We start from the raw sequence: 27,199 nt of genomic DNA, 5'->3' as shown, positions 1-27,199 counted from the left end.
AAATAAAATAAAATAAATTAAAATTAAAACCAAATTTCACTCCTCTGCTCAAACATGCTCTAATGGCTTCGTATCCTAGAGTAAATCCAGTCCTAAGAATAGCCTAAAAATATCCTCCATGTTCTTACCATCTGATAATTCTATGACCACATCTTCTGTTCTCTTCTGCTCTTACTGTTCTAGACCTCCAGGCTTCTTTGCTTTGCTCAAACATTCCACACTGTTCCTTCTGTCAGGACCACTTTCTTTTGGCTTTCTGTGTGGCTCTCCCAAGTCACCTTCTCAGTAAAGCATTCTTTGTCTACACTGTTATAGAATACACTTCCTCCCTCTAGAATTCCCCAACCTCCCTGAGTTAATTTTCTCCATAATACTATTCACTATCTACCATATTTATGTAAATGCCACAAAGGCACAAACTATTATCTGTTTGTTCTCTGCTGTATTTCTAACACCCAGAATAGTATCTGACACATTGTTGGCACTTAATATATTTTAATAAATGGATGGATGGGATGAATGAATGCAATAAGCATACAATCTAAGCAAAAAGCCTGCTTGCTATGCAAATGTTGTTTCAAACTGATTTCCCATACCCTTTTCCCTCAAAATTCCCTCACTTAGCCTCCTCCTAAGTGAAATGCTGAAACACCCATAGATGGTACAGTAGAAAGTATATGTGGTTAGGGCTCAAGAATCATACTGTGGCTTCATTAGGTTATGCCTATTTCAGGCATTTATAAAAATGAATAATATGTGGTTTTTGTCTTTTGAGGATGTCATAGTCCCTTTGGGGAGAAAGTTGTATACTGTGTGACTTGCATAAGAAGAAATTTTTTTTTTAAGATTTTATTTATTTATTCATGATAGTCACACAGAGAGAGAGAGGCAGAGACACAGGCAGAGGGAGAAGCAGGCTCCATGCAGGGAGCCCGACGTGGGATTCGATCCCGGATCTCCAGGATTGCGCCCTGGGCCAAAGGCAGGCGCCAAACTGCTGCGCCACCCAGGGATCCCAAGAAGAAAGTTTTAATGTAAATATTCACAACTTTCCCTTTGGGTGGCATTTCCTAAATAATTTTTTGAGCTAAGGCAGCAGGGAGCAGCAAATTTGAAACTTGCCTGATTTACAAGACAAAGGAAGAGGAGTATTTCAAGAAAATTTTTCTTCTGCAGAAGAAAGGCTATATTGGAAGTGAAAGAATTAGATGGTGATAGTAAGATGGATGGAATATGATCAAGCATACTTATATGTGCTGAGATTTTAGCAACAGAGTGCCTGGAGAGGAATGAAAAAGAAAGATTTTGGAACTGCTTCCATAAGAATTGGAGGAACCAAGTGGATAAAGAAAAGTTTTAGATATTTATGGGTCAAGCAGAGGAATTTTCCTTTCCTTCCTCTAGAATATTTCAGTTTAAGGGTATTTTTTCTTTGTAAGAGCACCCAAATGACTTAGTTGCAAATATCCCTCTAAGAAGCTGAATCAGTTTTTATGCAAGGACTTATTAACTGATTGATGAACTGGTCCAAACAAGGACCAGAAAGACCCTTTTCTATCTTCCCTGTTAAGAGATTATCATTGGATTAATTGGATGAGGATTTTTTTTTTAATAAAAAAAATCTCAACTCATTCTTATAATTTCCAAATTGAACATTAAAACTTACTTGAATTGGCTAGGATACTAGGACTCTGAGACTACTGGGGGAATAACTAGAAGTTCCCAGGTGATGCATTTATAGAGGGAAGCATTGCTACCACCACCATCACCACCACCATAACCATTTATAACAACTATCATTTCTATACCCCTTATGGTGTATCACATACTGTTCTAGGTGTTTTATGTAAATTACCTCATTAATCAGCTCTTATTTTACAGGTAAAGAAACAGAAACATAGAAGTCTAAATAACCTACCCTAGCTCAGAAGCATTGTTGCAAGGATTCAAACCCAGATTGTTTGGCTTCATAATAGATGTTCTTTACACTGTCTTTAATGGTAATGATGGTCCAAACCATCACAATTCATATCTCCCCATTAAACTTAAAATCTTTAAGGTAGGCATGTCTTTTACTCCTAGTGAGATGCTTACTGTCTTATGTATACCTGTTGCTATAAAAACTTGATGTTTTAGGAATAAAGCTGTTAGCAAGAGAAAGACCTTGAATAACCAATTTTGCTGCTTCTGGGATAGATTCTACTTTCTGTGTGCAGAAAATTTATAAAGTAGCCATGAATTGGAACTACTTTGCAAACCTAGGAGCCAAACAGAAATCTATAGGTACCATCTTTCCACTCCTCCAAACAAAAATCCTTTACATACTCTATGTGCCAAATACCAGACACCCAGGTATACGAAGGTGAATAAAATCCAACCTCTGTTCTTTTTCCAAATCAGAGTACAGATTACATTTAGAAAGGAATAGAGATTAGTTATCTCATAGTTACACTATGCTGTAATCAAAGCCTTTGTGAAGAAAGTAGAAGCACCAGTCCATTTAAATTACAAACAGGCATCCCTCACAGAGGATGGATTTCAAAAACATGCCTGTGGCTTTAGAATGATGCACTTGCACCACCACCACCCCCCACCCAGTGCCTTTTCATACTGCACAGGATATGCAGGACTCTGTCACTGTTGGGAGTTTTTCTCACTACTCAGCTAGAGAGGAGGAGGGAGCGCCAGGGGAATAATTAGGACAGCCAAGAATTCTTCCTAAAGCTGTAGAACACTCCCCTCCTTTCTGGTTGCTATGTCACCTCATCAGGGTTACAGGGCTGCCTTCCGGAAGCTCCTTAAATGTGGATGACATTCCCAAGTCTTACCTTAACAGTTGAGGCTTGAACAACATGGGTTTGAATCGTACCGATTCAGTCATACACAGATTTTTTTCTGATAAATACAGTGCCATACTGTAAGTACATCATTTTCTCTCCCTCATGTTTTTCACTTACATTTTGCCCAACTTAAGAAATAGACTGCTATCAATGCTACTGAAGCCCTATCTGTCCCTTCTATCTTCTCCCTGCTTCCCTGTCCCTCTCCAGAAGTCTCATAGTAATTAATACTTTAAGTCATTTCCTGGGTCATCTTCATGGGTTTTCCCATGAGCATGTATGCATTGCTAAAGTATGTGGTTTGTTTTGGGCTATTTTGGAACTTTATAAAATATTAACAAATTATCTATGTTCTTCTGCAACTTCCTTTTTTCACTGGAAAAATGTTTCTAAGATTTATCCATGTTATGTTATAGCTGCTGGTTCCTGATTTTCACTACCATTTAGTATCCATTGTATAAATATTCCACGCTTTTACTAATCCGTTCTCTTACTGAGAGGTGTTTGTTTTCTTCCATTAGAAGCAGTGTTCCTATAAACACTTGTACATGTCTCTTGGGGTCATTTATGCAAGAGCGTTTCTTAATAAAGCTAGGAGTTCAGTTCAGAGCTCATAATGATTATACCAATTTATGTTCCTACTAGCAGCAGATATGAGTTCTACTCCATTTTGTTCCTCCACACCTGGCAGATTAGACTTTTATAATGTCACCAATCAAATAGGTGTAAAATGTGGTTTCATTTGTAGTACCCCAATAACTACAGTAAGGTTGTGTCCTTCCCAAGTTTATTGGACATTCATTCATATTTCTCTTTGAAAAATGTCTGTTCTTATCCTTGTCTCTTTTTCTATTGGGTTGTTTGTATTTTTCATCTTGATTTTTAGGAATTGTTGGGCAGCCCGGGTGGCTCAACAGTTTAGCACCGCCTTCAGCTCAAGGCGTGACTCTGGAGACCCGGATCGAGTCCCACATCGGGCTCCCTGCAAGGAGCCTGCTTCTCCCTCTGCCTGTGTCTCAGCCTCTCTTTCTCTCAGTGTCTCTCATGAATAAATAAATAAAATCTTTAAAAAAAAAAAAAGGAATTGTTAAGTAGTCTGGTAACTAATCCTTCCTTAGCTATTTGTATAAGTGAATATTTCTCTGCTTTCCTTCTTCAACTTTGTTTTGACATCTTTTTTTTTATAGATTTGGTTTAAACAAAGTTTAACCTTTGATGTATTTGAATACATCAATCTTTTGTTTTATGATTGGTGCTTTTCCTGTCTTTTCTAAATGGACGTCATAAATCTATTTTCGTCTAAAATTTACAAAGTTTTGCTTTTTCACATTAAAACCTTATTCCATCTGAAATTAACTCTCTTGGCAGGTATGAGGTAGTGATCCAATTTCTTATACTCAAATGGGCAACACTTGTCCTAGCTTCAATTATAGAATGTGCATCTTTCCTACCTAGAAATTCAACTCTGTCATATATTAAGTTTTTATTTATGTTAGGTCTGTTTCTATGACAGCTGTTATTTTCCATTGGCCCACTAATCTATTTCCATTTAAATATTGCACTCTCTTAAATTATATAACTTTATAATGAACCCATATTTAGCAAGGCAAGTACCCTCTTCCTGTTCTTCTTTAATAAGATTTTGGCTCATTGTAGATCTTCTACATACATTTTCAAATTATCTTATTCCGTACTGTGAGAGCAGTGACATTTTACCATACTTGCAAGCCAACAAGTTATCTTACCACAGACTCATAGACACTGGCAGAAGATATGAACTCCTGAGCTGGAGATAAAGGACTTTACTTAAGACACAGCAAGTAGCATAAGCTTTATGTTTGCATCAGTTCTTGTTTCCAACTCCACTTGGGCAGCATGGATGGGCTCAGATGGATGCTTACATATGCACTGGGTGGCATTATAGGAGAGAAACCCTAAACCTAGGGAACCTGAATCTTTTTTAATTGCCAGTAAGTGTGACTGCTTTTTGCTCCAGAAGGAGACACTGTATCTTTTATTAATTAATTTTATTTTTATTTTTAAAAATATTTTATTTATTAATTTGAGAGAGAGAGAGAGAGAGTGAGAGAGCATGAGCAGGGGGGAGGGGCCAAGGAAGAGGGACAAGCAGACTCTCCACTGAGAGGGGAGCCCAATGTGGGTCTTGATCCCAGGACCTTGATCATATCCTGAACCAAAGCCAGATGCCCACCTGACTGAGCCACCCTGGTGCCCTGGAGTTACTGTATCTTCCAAGGCTATTCACTATGCAAACATCCCTGACAACTCCAGAACAAAAGACAGTGTCTCTTACCTTATGTATTCTCTTATCTTTAAACTTTCTGCTGTATCTGGAGTATTACACATTTTCATTCCTCCTATTGTTGATTTTTTTCCTTTACCTTTTTGTCTGAATCAAATTTGCGAGGGGTTTGCTATTTTTATTAGTCTTTTCAAAAGCCAACATTTCATTTTTGTTTCTCTTCTATTACATGCTTGTTTCTATTTCCATTCTTTTCCATATGATTTTCCTTTTCCAACTTTCTTTGGGTTTATTTATTTTTAATTCCAATATTTAAAAATGTTTATTACACTCTTCTCTTTAACTCTTGAGTTACCAGAATTGTGTTTAAAACTTTGCAACTGGAGAAATTTTTAGCTCTCATCTTATTTTTATAATTTCTGTGTTCTCATGATAAGCTGTCAGTCACAACAAACAATTCCAAATTTAAAAGGCTTAACACAGTACATGTTTATTTCTTGTTCATTCAAAGTCCATCCTAAATATTTCTATGTGTGACACATAGAATAGGTTTCTTCCTTTTTTTAAATTGCCAACATTCTCAACATGCAGCTCTGTATGTTTTAGATGAAGAGGAAGCAAGAGTGTAGAAGATTGTACAGGATATTCTGTGTTCAGGCCTAAAATACATGCATCACTTCTACCTACATTCCACAGGACTGATCTAAGTCTCCTAAATATAAAAGAGTTTATAAAACTGGGGTTTAAGTCCACACCCAGGATTGATAGGAAAATCAGAACCCTTGCCACAATTTCTAATGGTCAGAAAATGTGTTCTGTCTGATACCAATTCTTTCCAATTACTGGATGTAGACTTCTATATGTATCAATGAAATCAATTTACTTTTATTGTTCACATTATTTGCAACCTTACTGGTTTTTCTTTTTATATTCCCCCATTTTATTTTTTATTGAAATACATTTGATGTGCAACATTGTGCAGATTTAAGGTGTATGTGCCAATTTTATCAATTTATATATAAATAATATAAATCTCTAAGTATGATTTTTTAAAATTATATCCTGTTATTTTTATAGAGTTTTCTTCTTTATTATTAGTATTTTTTCCTTTAAAGAATAATTTTGTCTGACATTAATTATGGCTATATTACTTCCTTTTGGTTAAATTTGCCTGGTGTCCTGAAACTCTGACTAGATATATTTTGAACTTTATTGGTTTTCCTTGTGTCTTCAACTCTTTTTAACATTTTTCCCATCTTTTATCTCTATTGCTTTTTTCTGAATAATTTCTCTTTTTGCCCAAGAATTTTCCATTTTATTAATTCTGTCCACCATAGTATTTATCTGCTGTTTGTTACATTGAATATTTACTTTTAATTGCTATACTTTTATTTCTGGATCTCTTTTCCCAAATCTACCTAATCTGTTGCTTATTTGTGAGGTTTTTACCTCCTCTTTTCACCTTTTAAGAATTCTTTCAACATATAAATTTATTTTCTAGTATATTCTCTGTATTTGTACATTTCCAGGACCCAAGTTCCAATTGTTTATAATTTCTATGACACTGTTTGTGGTGGCTTAGTTTCTCATGTGTTTTTGTGATTTTTCTTTTATTGTAAACTTTTCTTCACAATACAACACAATCCTTTGGACTTTCCTAACTTATTCCTGTGTTTCTTTCTGGCACATATATGAGGCCATTACAGACCTGAGTCTGGTTTAAATGGGTCCAGAAATGAAAACTTTTAGCTTGTGATTTTCCATATCATATAGACAGTGAAAATTTTGATTCTAAATCCATGGTTGAATCTTCCAGTGGCTACAAATTCCCAGGAGAGTTTTTGGCCCGTATTTAAATCTCTTTTAGATAGTTTTCTTTGCTGCTTGCCTCTGTGAGGAAGGGTTGTTTATTCAATTATTTATAGTGAATACTTTTCCTGTGTACCTGGCTTTTCCTGAGCACCTAGCTTTTCCTGAGCATGGCTTTCATGCTGGAGGGTCACTAATGGAGATTTCTGCTCTGGGAAGATGCAAAGTTCAAGGCATCCTGGATATATACATTCTCCTAGGGCACCCAGTTGCTTCTTACTTACTTCCCTGGACTCATACGCCTGCTTAATTCCTGGCAGCTTCTTCCATTTATTAATAAAGTGCTTTTAGGATTTTATCTGGCATTTTTCAATGAGTTAAGAGAATTCTGAAAGAATGTCTTTGTTATTTTTTTAAGTGGCATTTAAATACTGTTGAAAACAGTACAGCTATTTGTGGGAGAAATCATCGTTTTTGTAATCTACTGCTAAAGCTTGGTGCCTCAGTGAATTGGTGGGTCCCTTCAAATGACTCTACCAATGATCAGAATTAGTGAATTCTGAACGGCATATAGATTGGGACTACTGTTCATATGAGGCATGTGAAAATCCAGTGCTTGCTCTCCTACTAAGTGACTTTGTTAAACTTTCTGGTGTGAAGCCACCTTTTGGGGCTTAAGTTTTCTCCTAAGATGCATTGATTTATCTAGTATATCTTCTCGAGTATTATGGGTTACAGAGATTCTGGGAGATACTGAGCTCTTTGACACCTACCCACTGGCAGCAGGAGCCCCTTAGCCAGTCACCTATAGTCTCTTTATCCCAATGTGCCACACAAATACCATTTTCTGTGTGCACTCTGTCATGGAAAAGGTTAAGAAGTATGGTCTAGAAAACCTTCTAACAGTCTTTCTGTCACTAAAACTCTTGATTCTAAAGTTAACTTTAGAAGGGATCAACTATTAATGCACTTTTCTTCTCTGGGCACTTGTTCAATGAATGAGCATATTGTACCCAAGAGAAAGGAGGGTGGGTTTTGCACAGAGTTACTTTGAACTAAAATCTTCAAAAGGAGTTGCATATCTTTTTGAATGAGGAAAATCCCAAGAATTTTGCACTAAGTGACTTGTTTAGAGCTAGTAATGGCATTCTAGGATAATAGTTTTGCTGATTTGAATAAGCCAAGGCCCTTGGTGGCTCCTTGACACAAATCATTTTTTTTTCTAATAACTAGTTTCATTGTGCTTCTTCACCTCCTCACTTTTTTCCCCCATGAGTACAGTGTTATAGACACAGCTTACATGACTTTATATCCTTTTCTTTCTTTTTTTTTGTCTATATTTAATAATTTATTCCTTTGTTTTACTTTTTTCAATCCCTCCATTTCCCTGGTATTTTTGAACAGCTTGAAATAACAGAAGCTGATTTCACTTCCCAAAGACTCATTTGCATAAAACCTATGAAAAACAATGATTGGTTTTATTAATACCTGAAAGTATGGGTCCCAAGATGCTCCACTTCTGGCTGTTTCTAGCATGATCCTGAGTCATGCTTTAAGAACAATGTTTAGCACTCAGCAATGCAGAGTTCAGTCTGGCCCAGAACTGAACCGCATTCAGTCTGGCATTGTTTATTTTGGGATGTAGTGAGTTTTTAAAACAACAGATTCCTGTCTCCACTCCACTTCTGCAAAATCTGAACCTCCATTAGTAGGGGTCAGAGAATGCAGTTTTACAAAACTTTAGTTAGCTTTTGGGATGACTTCTATGGAAACAGCTGAAAGAATGAATCACTTGGCTGGAAAATGGAGGAAATATTGAATATATATACATTATATATACTTTATATATAATATATATAATATCTGTAGTTTTTAACTGTATAAAATAAATATACATTTGTCCTTGAAGGATATAGCAAATATTTGCCTGATAAGGAAGACTGTAGTAGGATATTTTGGTCAGAACAAGTGGCATGAGTGCAGAGTGAGAGTCGATGGTATATCTTTGAGAACCATGAATTGTCTAGTGTGACTAGGCTGATGCCAGATACAAGAGGTAGAAATGACAGAAGATGGGTCAGGAGAGTATATTAGGACTAAACTGTGAAAAGACTTGAGTGATAAGGAATTGCATTTTTATTTCATAGCCAATAAAAGTTACCAAAAGATTTATAAACATGACAATAAAAAAAAACATGACAATAATGTAGCAAGGTTTTTATTTCATAATATAATCATGACAGCAACATGGAGGGTAAATCCAAGGGAAAGCAATGAAACCAATTACAGATTATTAGAGTAGCTCAAAAGAATGATTATAAGGCAGAAGCCAGGGACACGGAGAAACGGGGCATAGATTTGAAATTATTCATTTACTCAGTAAATATTTGTTCACTATGTGGTAGGCCCTGTGCTAGCTGCTAGAAAAAAAACCAAAACAATCTATGAATGTTCTAAGACAAATTAATATGTAGCATGTGGTGTGCATGTGAATGTGCAAGTGTATGTATATGAATAGAAGAGCTATTTTTTAAATAATGGTGTTTTCTTTGTGGAAGAAATATAAATAAATTCACATTTTTATTGGACATTATTGAGTTTTCTTTTTTTAAAAATTTATTCATGAGAGACACACAGAGAGAGGCAGAGACATTCGCAAAGGGAGAAGCAGGCTCCTCTCAGGGAGCCCAATGCAAGACTCGAACCCCAGACCCCAGGATCATGCTCTGAGCCGAAGGCAGATGCTCAACCACTGAACCACCCAGGCATCCCATTATTGAATTTTCTTAATTTTTTTTTTATTTTTTACTGGGGCCTTCTTTCTGCTTTTCTTTTTTTTTTTTTTTTTATTTTTTATTGGTGTTCAATTTACTAACATATAGAATAACCCCCAGTGCCCGTCACCCATTTACTCCCACCCCCCGCCCTCCTCCCCTTCCACCACCCCTAGTTCGTTTCCCAGAGTTAGCAGTCTTTACGTTCGGTCTCCCTTTCTGATATTTCCCACACATTTCTTCCCCCTTCCCTTATATTCCCTTTCACTATTATTTATATTCCCCAACTGAATGAGAACATATAATGTTTGTCCTTCTCCGACTGGCTTACTTCACTCAGCATGATACCCTCCAGTTCCATCCATGTTGAAGCAAATGGTGGGTATTTGTCATTTCTAATAGCTGAGTAATATTCCATTGTATACATAAACCACATCTTCTTTATCCATTCATCTTTCGTTGGACACCGAGGCTCCTTCCACAGTTTGGCTATTGTGGCCATTGCTGCTAGAAACATCGGGGTGCAGGTGTCCCGGCGTTTCACTGCATCTGTATCTTTGGGGTAAATCCCCAACAGTGCAATTGCTGGGTCGTAGGGCAGGTCTATTTTTAAATGTTTGAGGAACCTCCACACAGTTTTCCAGAGTGGCTGCACCAGTTCACATTCCCACCAACAGTGTATGAGGGTTCCCTTTTCTCCGCATCCTCTCCAACATTTGTGGTTTCCTGCCTTGTTAATGTTCCCCATTCTCACTGGTGTGAGGTGGTATCTCATTGTGGTTTTGATTTGTATTTCCCTGATGGCAAGTGATGCAGAGCATTTTCTCATGTGCATGTTGGCCATGTCTATGTCTTCCTCTGTGAGATTTCTGTTCATGTCTTTTGCCCATTTCATGATTGGATTGTTTCTTTCTTTGGTGTTGAGTTTGAGAAGTTCTTTATAGATCTTGGAAACTAGCCCTTTATCTGATATGTCATTTGCAAATATCTTCTCCCATTCTGTAGGTTGTCTTTGAGTTTTGTTGACTGTATCCTTTGCTGTGCAAAAGCTTCTTATCTTGATGAAGTCCCAATAGTTCATTTTTGCTTTTGTTTCTTTTGCCTTCGTGGATGTATCTTGCAAGAAGTTACTATGGCCGAGTTCAAAAAGGGTGTTGCCTGTGTTCTTCTCTAGGATTTTGATGGAATCTTGTCTCACATTTAGATCTTTCATCCATTTTGAGTTTATCTTTGTGTATGGTGAAAGAGAGTGGTCTAGTTTCATTCTTCTGCATGTGGATGTCCAATTTTCCCAGCACCATTTATTGAAAAGACTGTCTTTCTTCCAATGGATAGTCTTTCCTCCTTTATCGAATATTAGTTGCCCATAAAGTTCAGGGTCCACTTCTGGATTCTCTATTCTGTTCCACTGATCTATATGTCTGTTTTTGTGCCAGTACCACACTGTCTTGATGACCACAGCTTTGTAGTACAACCTGAAATCTGGCATTGTGATGCCCCCAGATATGGTTTTCTTTTTTAAAATTCCCCTGGCTATTCGGGGTCTTTTTTGATTTCACACAAATCTTAAAATAATTTGTTCTAACTCTCTGAAGAAAGTCCATGGTATTTTGATAGGGATTGCATTAAACGTGTATATTGCCCTGGGTAACATTGACATTTTCACAGTATTAATTCTGCCAATCCATGAGCATGGAATATTTTTCCATCTCTTTGTGTCTTCCTCAATTTCTTTCAGAAGTGTTCTATAGTTTTGAGGGTATAGATCCTTTACATCTTTGGTTAGGTTTATTCCTAGGTATCTTATGCTTTTGGGTGCAATTGTAAATGGGATTGACTCCTTAATTTCTCTTTCTTCAGTCTCATTGTTAGTGTATAGAAATGCCACTGACTTCTGGGCATTGATTTTGTATCCTGCCACGCTACCGAATTGCTGTATGAGTTCTAGCAATCTTGGGGTGGAGACTTTTGGGTTTTCTATGTAGAGTATCATGTCATCGGCGAAGAGGGAGAGTTTGACTTCTTCTTTGCCAATTTGAATGCCTTTAATGTCTTTTTGTTGTCTGATTGCTGAGGCTAGGACTTCCACTACTATGTTGAACAGCAGTGGTGAGAGTGGACATCCCTGTCTTGTTCCTGATCTTAGGGGAAAGGCTCCCAGTGCTTCCCCATTGAGAATGATATTTGCTGTGGGCTTTTCATAGATGGCTTTTAAGATGTCGAGGAATGTTCCCTCTATCCCTACACTCTGAAGAGTTTTGATCAGGAATGGATGCTGTATTTTGTCAAATGCTTTCTCTGCATCCAATGAGAGGATCATATGGTTCTTGGTTTTTCTCTTGCTGATATGATGAATCACATTGATTGTTTTACGGGTGTTGAACCAGCCTTGTGTCCCAGGGATAAATCCTACTTGGTCATGGTGAATAATTTTTTTAAGTACTGTTGGATCCTATTGGCCAGTATCTTGTTGAGAATTTTTGCATCCATGTTCATCAGGGATATTGGTCTGTAATTCTCCTTTTTGGTGGGGTCTTTGTCTGGTTTTGGAATTAAGGTGATGCTGGCCTCATAGAACGAATTTGGAAGTACTCCATCTCTTTCTATCTTTCCAAACAGCTTTAGGAGAATAGGTATGGTTTCTTCTTTAAACGTTTGATAAAATTCCCCTGGGAAGCCATCTGGCCCTGGACTCTTGTGTCTTGGGAGGTTTTTGATGACTGCTTCAATTTCCTCCCTGGTTGGTTATTGGCCTGTTCAGTTTTTCTATTTCTTCCTGTTCCAGTTTTGGTAGTTTGTGGCTTTCCAGGAATGCGTCCATTTCTTCTAGATTGCCTAATTTATTGGCGTATAGCTGTTCATAATATGTTTTTAAAATCGTTTGTATTTCCTTGGTGCTGGTAGTGATCTCTCCTTTCTCATTCATGATTTTATTAATTTGAGTCTTCTCTCTCTTCTTTTTAATAAGGCTGGCTAATGGTTTATCTATCTTATTAATTCTTTCAAAGAACCAACTCCTGGTTTTGTTGATCTGTTCCACAGTTCTTCTGGTCTCGATTTCGTTGAGTTCTGCTCGAATCTTTATTAGCTCCCTTCTTCTCTTGGGTGTAGGATCTATTTGCTGTTTTTTCTCTAGCTCCTTTATGTGTAAGGTTAGCTTCTGTATTTGAGTTCTTTCCAGTTTTTGAATGGATGCTTGTATTGCGATGTATTTCCCCCTTAGGACTGCTTTTGCAGCATCCCAAAGATTTTGAATGGTTGTATCTTCATTCTCATTAGTTTCCATGAATCTTTTTAATTCTTCCTTAATTTCCTGGTTGACCCTTTTATCTTTTAGCAGGATGGTCCTTAACCTCCACGTGTTTGAGGTCCTTCCAAACTTCTTGTTGTGATTTAGTTCTAATTTCAAGGCATTATGGTCTGAGAATATGCAGGGGACAATCCCAATCTTTTGGTATCGGTTCAGACCCGATTTGTGACCCAATATGTGGTCTATTCTGGAGAAAGTTCCATGTGCGCTTGAGAAGAATGTGTATTCAGTTGAGTTTGGATGTAAAGTTCTGTAGATATCTGTGAAATCCATCTGGTCCAGTGTATCATTTAAAGCTCTCGTTTCTTTGGAGATGTTGTGCTTAGAAGACCTATCGAGTATAGAAAGAGCTAGATTGAAGTCACCAAGTATAAGTGTATTATTATCTAAGTATTTCTTCACTTTGGTTAATAATTGATATATTTGGCAGCTCCCACATTCGGGGCATATATATTGAGGATTGTTAAGTCCTCTTGTTGAATAGATCCTTTAAGTATGATATAGTGTCCCTCTTCATCTCTCACTACAGTCTTTGGGGTAAATTTTAGTTTATCTGGTATAAGGATGGCTACCCCTGCTTTCTTTTGAGGACCATTTGAATGGTAAATGGTTCTCCAACCTTTTATTTTCAGGCTGTAGGTGTCCTTCTGTCTAAAATGAGTCTCTTGTAGACAGCAAATAGATGGGTCCTGCTTTTTTATCCAGTCTGAAACCCTGCGCCTTTTGATGGGGTCATTAAGCCCGTTCACATTCAGAGTTACTATTGAGAGATATGAGTTTAGTGTCATCATGATATCTATTCAGTCCTTGTTTTTGTGGACTGTTCCACTGAACTTCTTCTTAAAGGGGAATTTTAAGAGTCCCCCTTAAAATTTCTTGCAGAGCTGGTTTGGAGGTCACATATTCTTTTAGTTGCTGCCTGTCTTGGAAGCTCTTTATCTCTCCTTCCATTTTGAATGAGAGCCTTGCTGGATATAGTATTCTTGGTTGCATGTTCTTCTCCTTTAGGACCCTGAATATATCCTGCCAGCCCTTTCTGGCCTGCCAGGTCTCTGTGGAGAGGTCTGCTGTTACCCTAATACTCCTCCCCATAAGAGTCAGGGATTTCTTGTCTCTTGCTGTTTTAAGGATCTTCTCTTTATCTTTGGAATTTGCAAGCTTCACTATTAAATGTCGAGGTGTTGAACGGTTTTTATTGATTTTAGGGGGGGATCTCTCTATTTCCTGGATCTGAATGCCTGTTTCCCTTCCCAGATTCGGAAAGTTTTCAGCTAGAATTTGTTCAAATACATATTCTGACCCTCTGTCCCTTTCGGCGCCCTCGGGAACCCCAATTAAACGTAGGTTTTTCTTCCTCAGGCTGTCGTTTATTTCCCTTAATCTATCTTCATGGTCTTTTAATTGTTTGTCTCTTTTTTCCTCAGTTTCCCTCTTTGCTATCAACTTGTCTTCTATGTCACTCACTCGTTCTTCCACCTCGTTAAACCTCGTCGTTAGGACTTCTAGTTTGGATTGAATCTCATTCAATTGATTTTTAATTTCTGCCTGATTAGCTCTAAATTCTGCAGTCATGAAGTCTCTTGAGTCCTTTATGCTTTTTTCTAGAGCCACCAGTAGCTGTATAATAGTGCTTCTGAATTGGCTTTCTGACATTGAATTGTAATCCAGATTTTGTAACTCTGTGGGAGAGAGGACTGTTTCTGATTCTTTCTTTTGAGGTGAGGTTTTCCTTCTAGTCATTTTGCTCAGTGCAGAGTGGCCAAAAGCAAGTTGTATTGGGAAAAAGAGAAAAAGAGAGGAGAGAAAGAAGGAAAGAAAAGAGAAAGAGAAAAAAAACGGAAAAAAAAAACGGAAAAAAAAAAGAAGAAAAAGAAAGAAAAAGAAAGGAGAAAAAAAAGGGGGTGGGGGAAGGAAACAAATCAAAAAGCAAAACAAAACAAAACAAAACAAAACAAAACAAAAAAAAGAACCACCGGGGAGTATCTTCTGATTCTGTGTACTTTAAGTCCCTTGGCTTCTCCTGGAAGTTGTCAGTCTAGCTGGTCTTCTGGGGGAGGGGCCTGTTGTGCTGATTTTCAGGTGTTAGCACTTGGGGGAGCTGCTGTGCCCCTGCCTGGTGCAGGGCTCAGTGGGGGTTGTTTACCCCGTGAGGCCGCAGGAGGAACAGCCCCAGTGGCGGGGCAGCTCTGGAAACCTGGATTCAGCCCCCGCAGTAACTCCCGAGCTCTCTGTCTGCAGGGCCTGGAGGCTCCGGGGCGGGGCCGCTGATCTGCTCAGCTGGGGCAGGAGCGTCCTCGCTGTCCTGGGCCCTCCCGGCCTCTGCCTGTCCCGGGGAAGGCGGGATCCTGGGCTGTGTCCCGGCGCCCTGTGCTCCGGAGCCTGCGCTGGTGGATTCGCGCTCCCGGGCCGCGCAACCCCTCCGCGGAGCCGCCGCCCAAGTCCCTCCGAGCTGCTTCTGGAACCGCGCAGCCCCCTCCGCACGGAGCCTCTTCCTCCGCCCGAGCCCCCCCGAGCTGCTCCCGCCCCGCAGCCCCCTCCGCGGAGCCGCCCCCGAGCCCCCCGAGCTGCTCCGGGTCCCCCGTGCGCTGCAGCCCTTAGGGAGCTCGGCGCACTCTCCTGGGCGCGCAGTTGCTGTTACTGTCCCGGGAGCCCGAGGGCATCCCCGCCCTCCTGGGTCCTGCTCCACCTCCCCGCGAGCCCCTTTCCCCCGGGAAGGTCGGTGCAGCTCCTGCTCCTCCGGGACGGGGCTCTCCTGTCCTGGGGACACTCGCCCCGGCCTCAGCCCGGCTCCTCGCGGGCCCCTCCCCCTTGGAGGCCTTTTGTTTCTTTATTTCTTTTCCCCGTCTTCTACCTTGATAGAAGCGCGAACTCTTCTCACTGTAGCGTTCCAGCTGGTCTCTCTTTAAATCTCAGGCCGAATTCGTAGATTTTCAGGATGATTTGAAGGTTATCTGGTAATTTGGTGGGGACAGGTGACTTGGGGACCCTACTCTTCCGCCATCTTGCTCCTCCCCCCCATTATTGAATTTTCTAAGGTGTCTACAATAAGAATGTGTCACATTTTTAAAATGTTATAATTTTAAAATGTATATATTGGTTTGCCTCTCAGAACAGTAGTGAGAAGATAGATGTATGAACAAACAGCTATATAGTTATAAGGCAATTGTTATAATAGAGAAATATTGACAAATTGCTGAAAGTATGAGAGCCCTAGCATCGAAGTGTGCCATCAAGAGACAGGGAATCTTCATGAAGGAGGCAGCATTTCAAGTGAAGCTTGTAAGATTTGTTGGAGTCCCAGAAAATAAATACTCCAGAAAAGGGCAATAGCATTGGAAGATTAATATAAGTAAATAAGCAGACATCAGATTCTGAAGAGTCTTGTATTTTTTGCAGAAGTGTTCAGAATTTATTTTATATACTCCATTTTGAAAATGCAAGCAGGAGAAAGATAAGCAGATGTTCATGCCATAAATGAAGTTACACATTAGCAGTACAGATGTTAGGTTGAAGTGATGTGGACCATGGGATGAAATTAGAGGCAGACAGGAAAATCAGTAAAGAGACACTTGTGATAGTTTAGGTGATAATTAACAGGTAACAGTGATTTGATTGGTTGGGTAGTATGTGTCTGCACACATGTGCACATATGACACATGTGTTTGATGGGTAGATGGCCAAAGGAGCAGAAATTACTTTTTTTTCCCTTAAATGAGAGGATAATGGTGTTATTCACCATAATAGGAAATACATGATTAAGAGACTGATGAGAAATTATGGTGAATTTAAGGTACATGTGGGATCTCCAAATGGAAAATTTTAGTAGGCAGATGTGTATATGAATATAGACCTCATGAAAGAGATAAAGAGTTAAAAAGTCTGTAAGATTCAATGATTGCTTATATGCAATTGGAGGGGATGGTTGTGAGATACTCAAATACAAGATAAAGAATGAGGAAAAGTTTCTTTCTACCCCCCACCCCCAAGAATGAGGAAAAGTTTAAAAGAGGAGTGAAATACTGAGTTTGACCTTGGACATGTTATAAATTATTGTGATTATTAAAATGTAAACTCTCATGATGCTCCAGACTGTCTGGGTTCAAATCCCAGCTCTAGCACATGTTGAGCATCTCCCCATGAGCAAATTATATAACTTCCATGAGGCTCAGTTTCCTCATCTATATAATAGAATTAATATTAGTCTTAACCCATAGAATAATTGCAAGAATTAAATGAGATAGCTTGTGGAAGGCACAAGAAGTAATATCTGGAGCATAATAAGCGTTAGTTATTATTTGGATTACTTGGAAAAATGAAAGAATTTGGGTCTTAAATGGTGAAAAATGTAGCTATGTGAAACTCTTCTTGTATGAAGAAAACGTTCTTTGTTGTGTAGTTACCATAGAGAAGATAACCTCTCTATCTTTATTTTGGTCCATGTATCAAAATGGTGCAAAACAAGTAGTTTTCAATAGAAAGAATAACTGACATGCAGTCAAGTTTTTGAAATTCAGTTTGCAGTTGTTCAGAAATAGATGATAAGAAAACAAACTTGTGATTGTTTCTCAAGACAGGACTTTGTTGTATCCATCATGACCATGAGGCTCTCTTGCTGTTTTCCAGGCATGGTAGATTATTTTGATCTCCAGGTAGGGTAGTTGGAAGACACCTTTTTCATTTAATCTCCTTAATCATCATTTCCTTTTTCTTACGAGTAAGTATTGCAGATCCAGAAGTGAGCCACCAAAGGGAAGAGAAAGCCTGGAATATGATGTTGTTTAGTCATATCCTCTGAATTACTGAGTCATGTTGTTATATCTTTTTGTTTCTTAGAAGAAACTGCAAAGGGATCCCTGGGTGGTGCAGCAGTTTGGCGCCTGCCTTTGGCCCAGGGCGCGATCCTGGAGACCCGGCATCGAATCCCACGTCGGGCTCCCGGTGCATGGAGCCTGCTTCTCCCTCTGCCTGTGTCTCTGCCTCTCTCTCTCTCTCTCTCTCTCTCTGTGACTATCACAAATAAATAAAAAAAAAAAAAAGAAGAAGAAGAAACTGCAAAGAAATGAGTATTTAGGCTTTCAAGGTTTTCTTGATCTTATCTTCTTAAATGCAAAAAATAAGTGGATTTTAAGAGAGGTGGATAAATTTTGAAGTTTTTTTTTTTTTTTCTGAAAGAATAAATGAATCATATGGTCTGATTATTTAAATATCTACCTCTGGTGATAATAAAATTACCAGCCGATTCACATATCTCTTCAGATCTTTATTCTTAGAAGAACTAATACTTGTGTCTATTGCATCATTGTTCTAGGTACTCTGCATATTTTAATGATTTTAATGTGCACAACAGCTCTGAGGGTGAGGTAGGAGCTATTGTTACATACAATTTTAGAGATCAAGAAATTAATTTGCCCTAGTAAGCGGCAGTTTGACTCAAAAGTTTATGAGCTTAATCCTCATACTCTAATGTATATTATTTTAAAAGAATTGATGAAAAATCATGATGAGGGTTATAGATATGTGTTTTGAGTTATAGATGTATTTTTAAAGAGTTTGAAAAAATATATATAAATATATTAGGAGCCTCATTACATATCTTTAGTAAAGGTTGTACAAAATCATTACAATTTTTAAAAGTATTTTACATGTCTTTTGGTATTCACAACAACTCTATGGGTAAAGCAGAAAACAATACTTTTGTCCCCATTTTCAAATAAGAAAATGAGATTCAACAAGCTTGCATGGCATATGGTAGAGTTGGGACAAGAATATAGATTTGTCCGGTGTCTTACCCATCAGGCCATCTTCCTACTTTCATAAACAGTAATCCCATGGCACCTTTGCAGAGTAGAGAAATCATAGGGCAAAATGTGACATTTTTTGAAATAGATGTTTTGCTGAACCACAGGTAAGTACAAAGTAAGGTAAACATTTACTATTGGTACTGAATTTAATGCCAAATCTAAATTTCAAGTGAAGAGTAGCTAAATCATTTTATTCATTTACGTATATATCTATCATCTATCTATCTATTGGAACTATAAGATCCAATCTTATCAATTCAGTTTTAGAAATGACAGTTTTTCAAAAGGAACATTTTGGAAATTAGACTATCTTCATTGCCTGTTGCTCTTTTAAATATTTTTTCTTAAATAAATTTAAAGTGTTTCTAAGAAGAATCAAAAATTATATTTGATCTCATTTAAAGCCATTCTAAAAACCAATCTCTCCATGTTATTATTCACTGAGAGTAGTTTTGAAATAATTACTTATGATTGTATCATAGATTAGTACAATTTATCCCTTTTTGTTCGTTTGTTTTTAAAATTCACGATACTCTTGGGAGGTTAATCACGTTGCTCTGCTACACATTGTGCATTAATAAAATAATAGTGTTTAGAACATTCTAGAGCTATCTTTTCCAAGTTGCTACTTCAATTCAGTAAACCAGGTTTCCTTCCAGTCATAGTGATTTTCTGGAACCTACTCTGAAAGCAAGAACAATAGATATGCCCTGAGTTTGTTACAAATCTGAGACATAACTATTGGAGAAAATTGATAAATGAGATATAGAAAGGCAAATAAATTAAGGAAATGGATGAGGGTGGAGAGGGAAGTGGTAGCAGTAGCTAAAAAATTAGGACGACTTTTTTCTTGCTAGTTTACTCTTCCTGAAGAAAAAGTCTAATCAAAAGTCTAATCAGTCTATGCTCTCAAAGGACTTAAGAACATGCCTTCTGGCTAGCAGCTTCATCCTTGAGTTAAATTTTGTCTACAGTGAAGCAGACCAGATAATGAAGGAAAGGCTAGCTAATGAAGTCACATAAAGTTGATCTATTTATTTTTTGTTTGGTTTTTTCTTTATTTGGTTGTTTTTTTTTTAATTTTTATTTTTTATTTTTTGTTTTAAGAATGTCAAAGTTATTCCAAGTTTATTGAGAATCCGAATGGTCTTACAGAAAATAAAGCCTTAGGCCCTGATCAAGTAGACTGATGCAATGATAAGCATTGCACCACATAGAAATAAAAGGTGACAGTGGCTTTTTTTTTTTTAAGATTTTATTTATTTATTTGAGAAAGAATGTACATGTGCACACACACTAGCCTAGTTTTTGAGGGAGTGGAGGACAGAGGGGGAGGGAGGGAAAGGGACAAGCAGACTTAAGCTGAATCCTATGAGGGCCCCATCTCAAGACCCTGAGATCAGGACCTGAACCTAAATTAAGAGTCGGACGTTTAACCAACTGAGCCACCCAGGTGCCCTGTGACAGTTGATTTTTAAGTTGGTGTGTAGTGTCCATGTATATAATCACTCCGTAAATTCCCTCACTCTGTATTATGCATGAGACAATCCTCTTTTTTACATATACTTCTCAGCATACAATCTTTCTTATTCTGACGGATATTTTTTAAATTTACCATATCTCCCATACCAAAATTGTGGTGAAGGTGAAGTAGTGTAGCTGAGGGTAATGGAGTATCCACCCTTCCTTGTCCATGTCCTCCTATAGACAGTCTTATATGTGTCTTCCTAAAAATCAAATAAATTCTGTTTGCCTATATTTTATTTAATTTTCTCTTTCTCCTCTATGTTCTTACAGCATTTAACTCATGCTTCTGCTATGGAATCTGTTACCTAATATATATGCTTTATATTTGTCTCTACTGCTTGATAATAGCCATCATATTATATTCATCTTCATATTGTTCTCTTACACCCAGAAAAATTACTCCTTGTGCATAGTAGACATTTAATAATTGTGAGATTAATCCATGAGAACACTACTTCCCTATATTTTCTTTACCTCTATTTTTTTGTGAAGCATATTTTCTTCTATTTTCCTTTTTAAGAAACAAAATTAGATTTTGTTATATGAAGAATGTGCTAAATCCTAGATCATTCCTTTCTTGATGATTAGTATAACAGTCCACCAACAGGAAGCCCCCAAGAGATTTTTAGAACCATACCTGAAACAGATACCAGAAGCAGATATCAATGAGTCTAGATATATGTCAGAAAGAAAAGTCATCATTAGTTGATTATCACTTTCTGTGCAAAATTTGTCCTAGTCCTGTTCTTGTAAGGTCCTGCAAGCCCTGTTCTTGACTGGCATGTTGATTAGCCTTAATGCTGTGGCTAGAGAAAAGGGATGGTTAGTGGTAGCAATGGACATACTAGGCACTGTACTTTCCACATGCATTATTTCATTTAATCCTATGTGGTAGGCACAAAGAATGTAAGTGATTATCCCAGTATCACACATTAGCACGTGAAGGAGCCTGGCATCCAAACCCACATAGTTTGCTTCTAGCCCTTACACTTAACCACAACATATTCTGTTCCTGTCAAGTTTCCCTTTCTGGAGAAAGAATGAATTGAAATGATAAAAGGCAAATTGAATTTTCTCATGGAAATAAAATTAGTATGGAGCGTTATTTGCTAGGTATGTTTAATGGCCCTTTTCCTAATATTTTTTAAAAGATTTTATTGATTTATTCATGAGAGACACAGAGAGACAGGCAGAGACAGGCAGAGAGAGAAGCAGGTTCCATGCAGGGAGCCCGATGTGGGATTCCATCCTGAGACTCCAAGATCACGCCCTGGGCCAAAGGCAGACGCTCAACTGCTGAGCCACTTAGGCGTCCCCCTTTACCTAATTTTTAATAAAAGTGACTATGAATATATTTAACCTATTGAACATATTTAACCTATTGAGTGCATGACATGTACCAATATGTGTATGTGAATTAGGGCAACTAAGTAATGAAACATCTTAAATTATAATAAATGTACACTATTTCATTATACTGTTTGGAAGGGTTCTTCTTAATCTGTGCCTTATTTTCTACAAAGCAGAAGAGGAAGTAATAGTTTTTACTATAACTATGTAATTCAGAAAGCCTTCTCTGGTGGGATATTTATAGACATTCTCAAGGAGGATATTGTGAATACTGGGCCACTTCATAGATTTTTGCAGTTTTTCTTTTCATTCAACAAAGCTTCCCATAGAAAGAACAAATAGAGAAGATCAAATTTTTAATTATTATATTTTATACATGTTTCAAAATGAAGATCTATTCTTCTTTTATTACTTTTTTAGATCTTTCTATCCTTGACTTATTTCATTGTCATTCATAACTTTATCTTAGCTGAATTTTTAACTATTTAATTCTTTACCACAATTTCACTATACAGTTGATCTTCGAATAACATGGGAGTTAGGGGTACCAATACCCAGGCTGTTGAAAATTTCTGTATAATTTTTGTCTCCCCTGGAACTAAATCGTTAATAGCCTATTGTTGACCAGAAGCCTTACCAATAACATAAATAGCCAATACATATTTTTTATGTTACATGCATTAGATGCTTGTATTCTTAAAGTAAGCTAGAGAAAGGAGTTATTAGAAAATCATAAGGAGGGGATCCCTGGGTGGCTCAGTGGTTTAGTGCCTGCCTTTGGCCCAGGGCATGGTCCTGGAGTCCCGGGATTGAGTCTCACATTGGGCTCCCTGCATGGAGCCTGCATCTCCCTCTGCCTGTGTCTCTGCCTCTCTCTCTCTCTCTGTGACTATCATAAATAAATAAAAATTAAAAAAAAAAAGAATAATAGAAGTTGAGGGGATCCCTGGGTGGCGCAGCGGTTTAGCGCCTGCCTTTGGCCCAGGGCGCGATCCTGGAGACCCGGGATCGAATCCCACGTCGGGCTCCCGGTGCATGGAGCCTGCTTCTCCCTCTGCCTGTGTCTCTGCCTCTGTGTGTGTGTGTGTGTGTGACTATCATTAAAAAAAAAAAAAAAAAAAAGAAGAAGAAGAATAGAAGTTGAAATAGCTTCTGTAGAGAATGGGCAGTGGCTGGGTTTGAAACTAAAGGGACAGGTGCATCTTGATTCAGAGAGCTCATAAACTTTGTGCTGGAAATAAACAAGGGCTCATTTCTTGCTGAGTAGACTAGAATGCAAGGCAGTGTTCTAGCTATAGCAAGGCACTTGGGAAACCAATAGAAAACTAAGGAGAAGCACAACTGGACAAAAACAATGATAGTTAAGGGAAACAATTGTATCTTTTTTTTTAAATTTTTATTTATGATAGTCACACACAGAGAGAGAGAGGCAGAGACACAGGCAGAGGGAGAAGCAGGCTCCATGCACCGGGAGCCTGATGTGGGATTCGATCCCGGGTCTCCAGGATCGCGCCCTGGGCCAAAGGCAGGCGCCAAACCGCTGCGCCACCCAGGGATCCCGAAACAATTGTATCTTGATTGACACGGGAGGTCCCAGGTTTATGGTGCAAGATTGATTCTTAGTCCCAGCTGCAGATGGGAAGGGAGGTCTTACTCATGTTTCAAGCATTAGCTCCACACTTACTAGAATAAAGTGTAGCGTGTTGTTGTTGTTGTGGATGCTCAATAAATATTTGTTGAAATGAATAAATGCCACATACTGTACTGGGCACTGAAGATATATACATTGCTAAAGAAAACAGTCTTTTCTTGTATAAGCTGGTTTGATTCATATTTTTGGCCTTTTGAGACTGAAAGAGAAATACATGATATAAGCAAGAAGCACAGTGTTCTCTAACCAAAGGAGGGCCATTTGATCCAATCTCAAGAGTTCAGAGACATATTCCTAGAGGAAGTGAGATTTGTACAGTATGTCAAAGATGGGGCAGTATCACTTTATTCTTGTAAGGATGGGTCCATGTGGGCTAAGGTAGGCAGAAATTCACCCCCTTCCCTGAATTCCTTTACCTTCCTCACCAGAGAAAAGTTGTTCAGGTCTGGAAAATCCAACAGAAGCTTCTAGTCTGGGTAAGCTTTACACACATTAATTGTGAGCCACCTCCCTATCTTAAATACTTTAGCAAGTACCATATGTAGAAATTCCAAAGTTAAATTGCACTAAATTAAGGACAGTTGATTGAAGATGAGATGAAAGTCCTGAATTTGGGGTGGGAGACAAGGATTTTATGTTAAGTATCATCACTTGAGTAATGTTACTAACCATAGCAGGGGAGCTGTTGAATATTCCTACTTCAGTTCCCTTTTAGGCAGCATGAAATTTGTATTGTCTCTCATGTGATATTAATCAGTACCAAAAAAAGGACTCAGAATGCTTGGAGCAAGGAGTACTAAGAAAATTCATTTTCTTATTCAAGATACATGTTCAGGTACATTTACTGGAAAACACATTTCTCTGTACTAACCCATAATTTAGATATTAGATTATAGAGCAAAAATAGCTGTATTTTTCTAATGAAATAAAAAAATTTTTCTCCTTCAGGCTTATGTTTTAAATTGTTGGACTTAATTCTTGCTAATGTGTCTTTTTTACGTTAGATGTGGTATACATGCTATAAATAACCTGATAGTTATTAGAATATTTCCCAGGGAATCTGATTCATAAAATGAGGCTGAGGGAAAGACAGTCCTTTGTTTGTATCAGATTCCAGAAATCTACTAGTTCTGAGGAAAAAGCTAAAAAAGTATTTATTTGTAAGTTATTTTATATTTTTCAAGACACTTTTTAATCATATATTAATTTAATCATTCCTCATAATCATTCTGAGTTAAGTATTATAATTTTACCCATTTTTATACTTTAAGAAAGTAAGGGGGTTAAAGAGCTTGGCCAAAGACCCAGGAGTTACTGGGGTACAATCAAGTTACATGGGTTGCCTCACTCACAAGGATCAAGTCTGTGCTAGCTAGCCTCCTTCTTGTGGAAAACTGCTTCTCTACCTTCACCTCCCATGTATGTTCTGACTAGGAGCTGCCTCATCTTGTGACCTCAATTCCCTGGACAACACTAACTGACCTTGGAGTGGCCACTTGACCTAAACTGGACTAATAATAACTCTGCTGGCCAGCTCATGAATACATGAAGGGAGCCTAGACAATTAGAACCTTCCCTCACTTTTTTTTTTTTTTTTCAACCTGGACAAAGAGAGACATGGAGGTAGGTGAGGGAGGTGATGTGGAGAGAGGTTTCTCTTCTCTGTCTCGGATGCTGTCCTCTGGGAGCCAGAAGAAGCCACTGGAAGTTGACCCAGTAGGCTCATCGCGAGTGCTGGTCCAGGAGAAAGAAGCTGACAGACAGAGAGGCACCTGGCAGCACTCATCTCCCTGATCCAGTTTTCCTTCATGACAACAGTGTTTTTAACCTGCTGCCTGTCTGGTTTCCTGAACCAATAAATACCTCCTCTTCCTTCTGACTAAGCTAGTTCTAGCTGGGTTTTTGCAACTTCCCACAAGGTCCTGACACACAACTATGAAGAGGCAGAACCAGAATTCAAATGGATTCTCTTTCCCCCATTTCCATGCTGTTTCCACCAAACTACAATATCCATCATGCCTCTGTTCTGGGGTTCTTAAGTCCTTCTGGAATTAATGTTCATTTACACTGGGCATAGTAGATGAGTTGTGCCAGGTGCAAGTTTCTGGCTTTCTGTCTTGGCTGTCATGATTTATGCTTCCTGAAAATTCCAGAGTGGTATTTCTGGTAAGAAAAGTTAAACAGCCAGGTGGACTCAGGATAAGCTAAGTTCTGGGCTGAAGGAAGTTGGTCAGATTTTGCACATTTAGAGCTGCCTGGAACTCTTTGTTGTTAGGTATCTGATCCCATTTTCCCCCTTTCAGTGAGAAAAGCCAAAAAAGTGGGAACATGAAGGTTTTTGTCTGTGTCTCTCTCTGCCTCTCTCTCTGTCATGAACAAATAAATAAATAATCTTTAAAAAAAGAACTATACCAGATCATTTGATGTAATTATACCCCTTGCTCATTGTATTCACTAGAGTCAAATGACTGATTCTTCCTGAATGACAGGAGGCAGTTCTTCACTCTTCTGAATTCATTATGTATGTTACCACTGCATATTCCAACACCTTTTATTTATTTTTTTTAAAGATTTTATTTATTTATTCATGAGAGACATACAGACAAAGGCAAAGACACAAGCAGAGGGAGAAGCAGGCTCCCTGCAGGGAGCCCGATGTGGGGCTCGATTCCAGGACCCCAGGATAACGACCCGAGCCAAAGGCAGACGCTCAACTGCTGAGCCATCCAGGTGTCCCTCCAACATCTTTTAAAATCTTATCTCTAATCCATTCCACTTGTTTTAAGAAAAATCTTGGTTATTCAGATGTCATGGAATCCTTGACCCAGATTCTTATTCTCAAATAACATATAGATTTACACTAAAAAAGCATGTGCATTTATAGACATATAATGCATGCATTATATACATATAATTAACTAGACTTTATCTTTAATAAATTACAAGATTTTTTGGCATAAAAGTAGGACACTCAATTAAATAATTTTTTCAAGCCTTATAGTTCTTATTATATTCTTCAAATAACTTTGTGATTGATAAATCTTTTTAAATTCATTTCAACTTAGAGGAAAATAAATTCATTTATAAGGACTACATCATGCTCTCTATAGTCACAAATTAATATATTCATAGGATATATCATTTATGACAAGAAAACATCTCTGCTTAGTTCTTGACCATTGGGTAGGGCCATTGTCATTGAACTAATTGCATAATAGCAACGACAACAGTAACAGCAACAAATACTGATTCAATATAAATATTTAATGAAGAATACTAAAGACAAAACCAACCTGAGTTCCATAATTCAATTAAGAGAGTGACCAAGATTACAGTGAAGATTTTTAGAAGGTCAAATCAAATTCTGCTTGTGTTCTCACTGACCTGCAATGCTGTGTGACAGGATTCAGTGCCAAGTCAGTTTTAGCTGTCTCTTTTTTCCTTACCATGCTCGCAGCTTCTACTGCCATAAGTAGAGGCAATAAAAGGCAATACAAGTCAGAGGCAAAAACAATTAAAGGGAAGCAGACTCTTGCTTGAGTTTTCGAGTTTCTCTTCATCCTGGTTTATGTACTTTCTGTGAATATGTATGTGATTTCTTTTTCTTTGCCAAGTCACCTGATTTCTCAAGTCCTGGCTTAGGAAATGTGATGAGTAGGGAGGCATGCCATTGGCTCACAGAAAACTGTGTTACAAGTGCCATTTGTTTTATTTTTACTGAACTAACTTTAATGTGCCATGTAATTACAAAGCTTGATTATTTATATTCTGAGGTTAACAAAGGTAAGGATTAGTCTATTTTTTTAATTCCCATTTCTCCTAGAACAGTTCTGCTTTGCTAACCTCTTACATTCCAAGGTATCATTTGCCAGGA

The 27,199-nt window shown here is 38.1% G+C and overlaps 2 long non-coding RNA genes across 2 annotated transcripts; one reads left to right on the top strand and one right to left on the bottom strand.

The window, feature by feature from the left end:
- Nucleotides 1-2,797: 2,797 nt before the first annotated feature.
- Nucleotides 2,798-18,239, top strand: LOC144304280 (uncharacterized). The gene is made up of 2 exons (XR_013371201.1): nucleotides 2,798-2,917; nucleotides 17,830-18,239. It is a non-coding gene; the product is annotated as an uncharacterized LOC144304280 (long non-coding RNA).
- On the bottom strand, nucleotides 16,376-26,918 carry LOC144304279 (uncharacterized). The gene is made up of 2 exons (XR_013371200.1): nucleotides 26,710-26,918; nucleotides 16,376-17,757 (listed from the first exon to the last, which is right to left on the bottom strand). It is a non-coding gene; the product is annotated as an uncharacterized LOC144304279 (long non-coding RNA).
- Between the last annotated feature and the right edge of the window lie 281 nt (nucleotides 26,919-27,199).

This window comes from Canis aureus, chromosome 33 (genome assembly GCF_053574225.1).
Source record: "Canis aureus isolate CA01 chromosome 33, VMU_Caureus_v.1.0, whole genome shotgun sequence".
NCBI lineage: Eukaryota > Metazoa > Chordata > Mammalia > Carnivora > Canidae > Canis > Canis aureus.
This window is presented reverse-complemented; position numbering and strand designations above follow the sequence as displayed.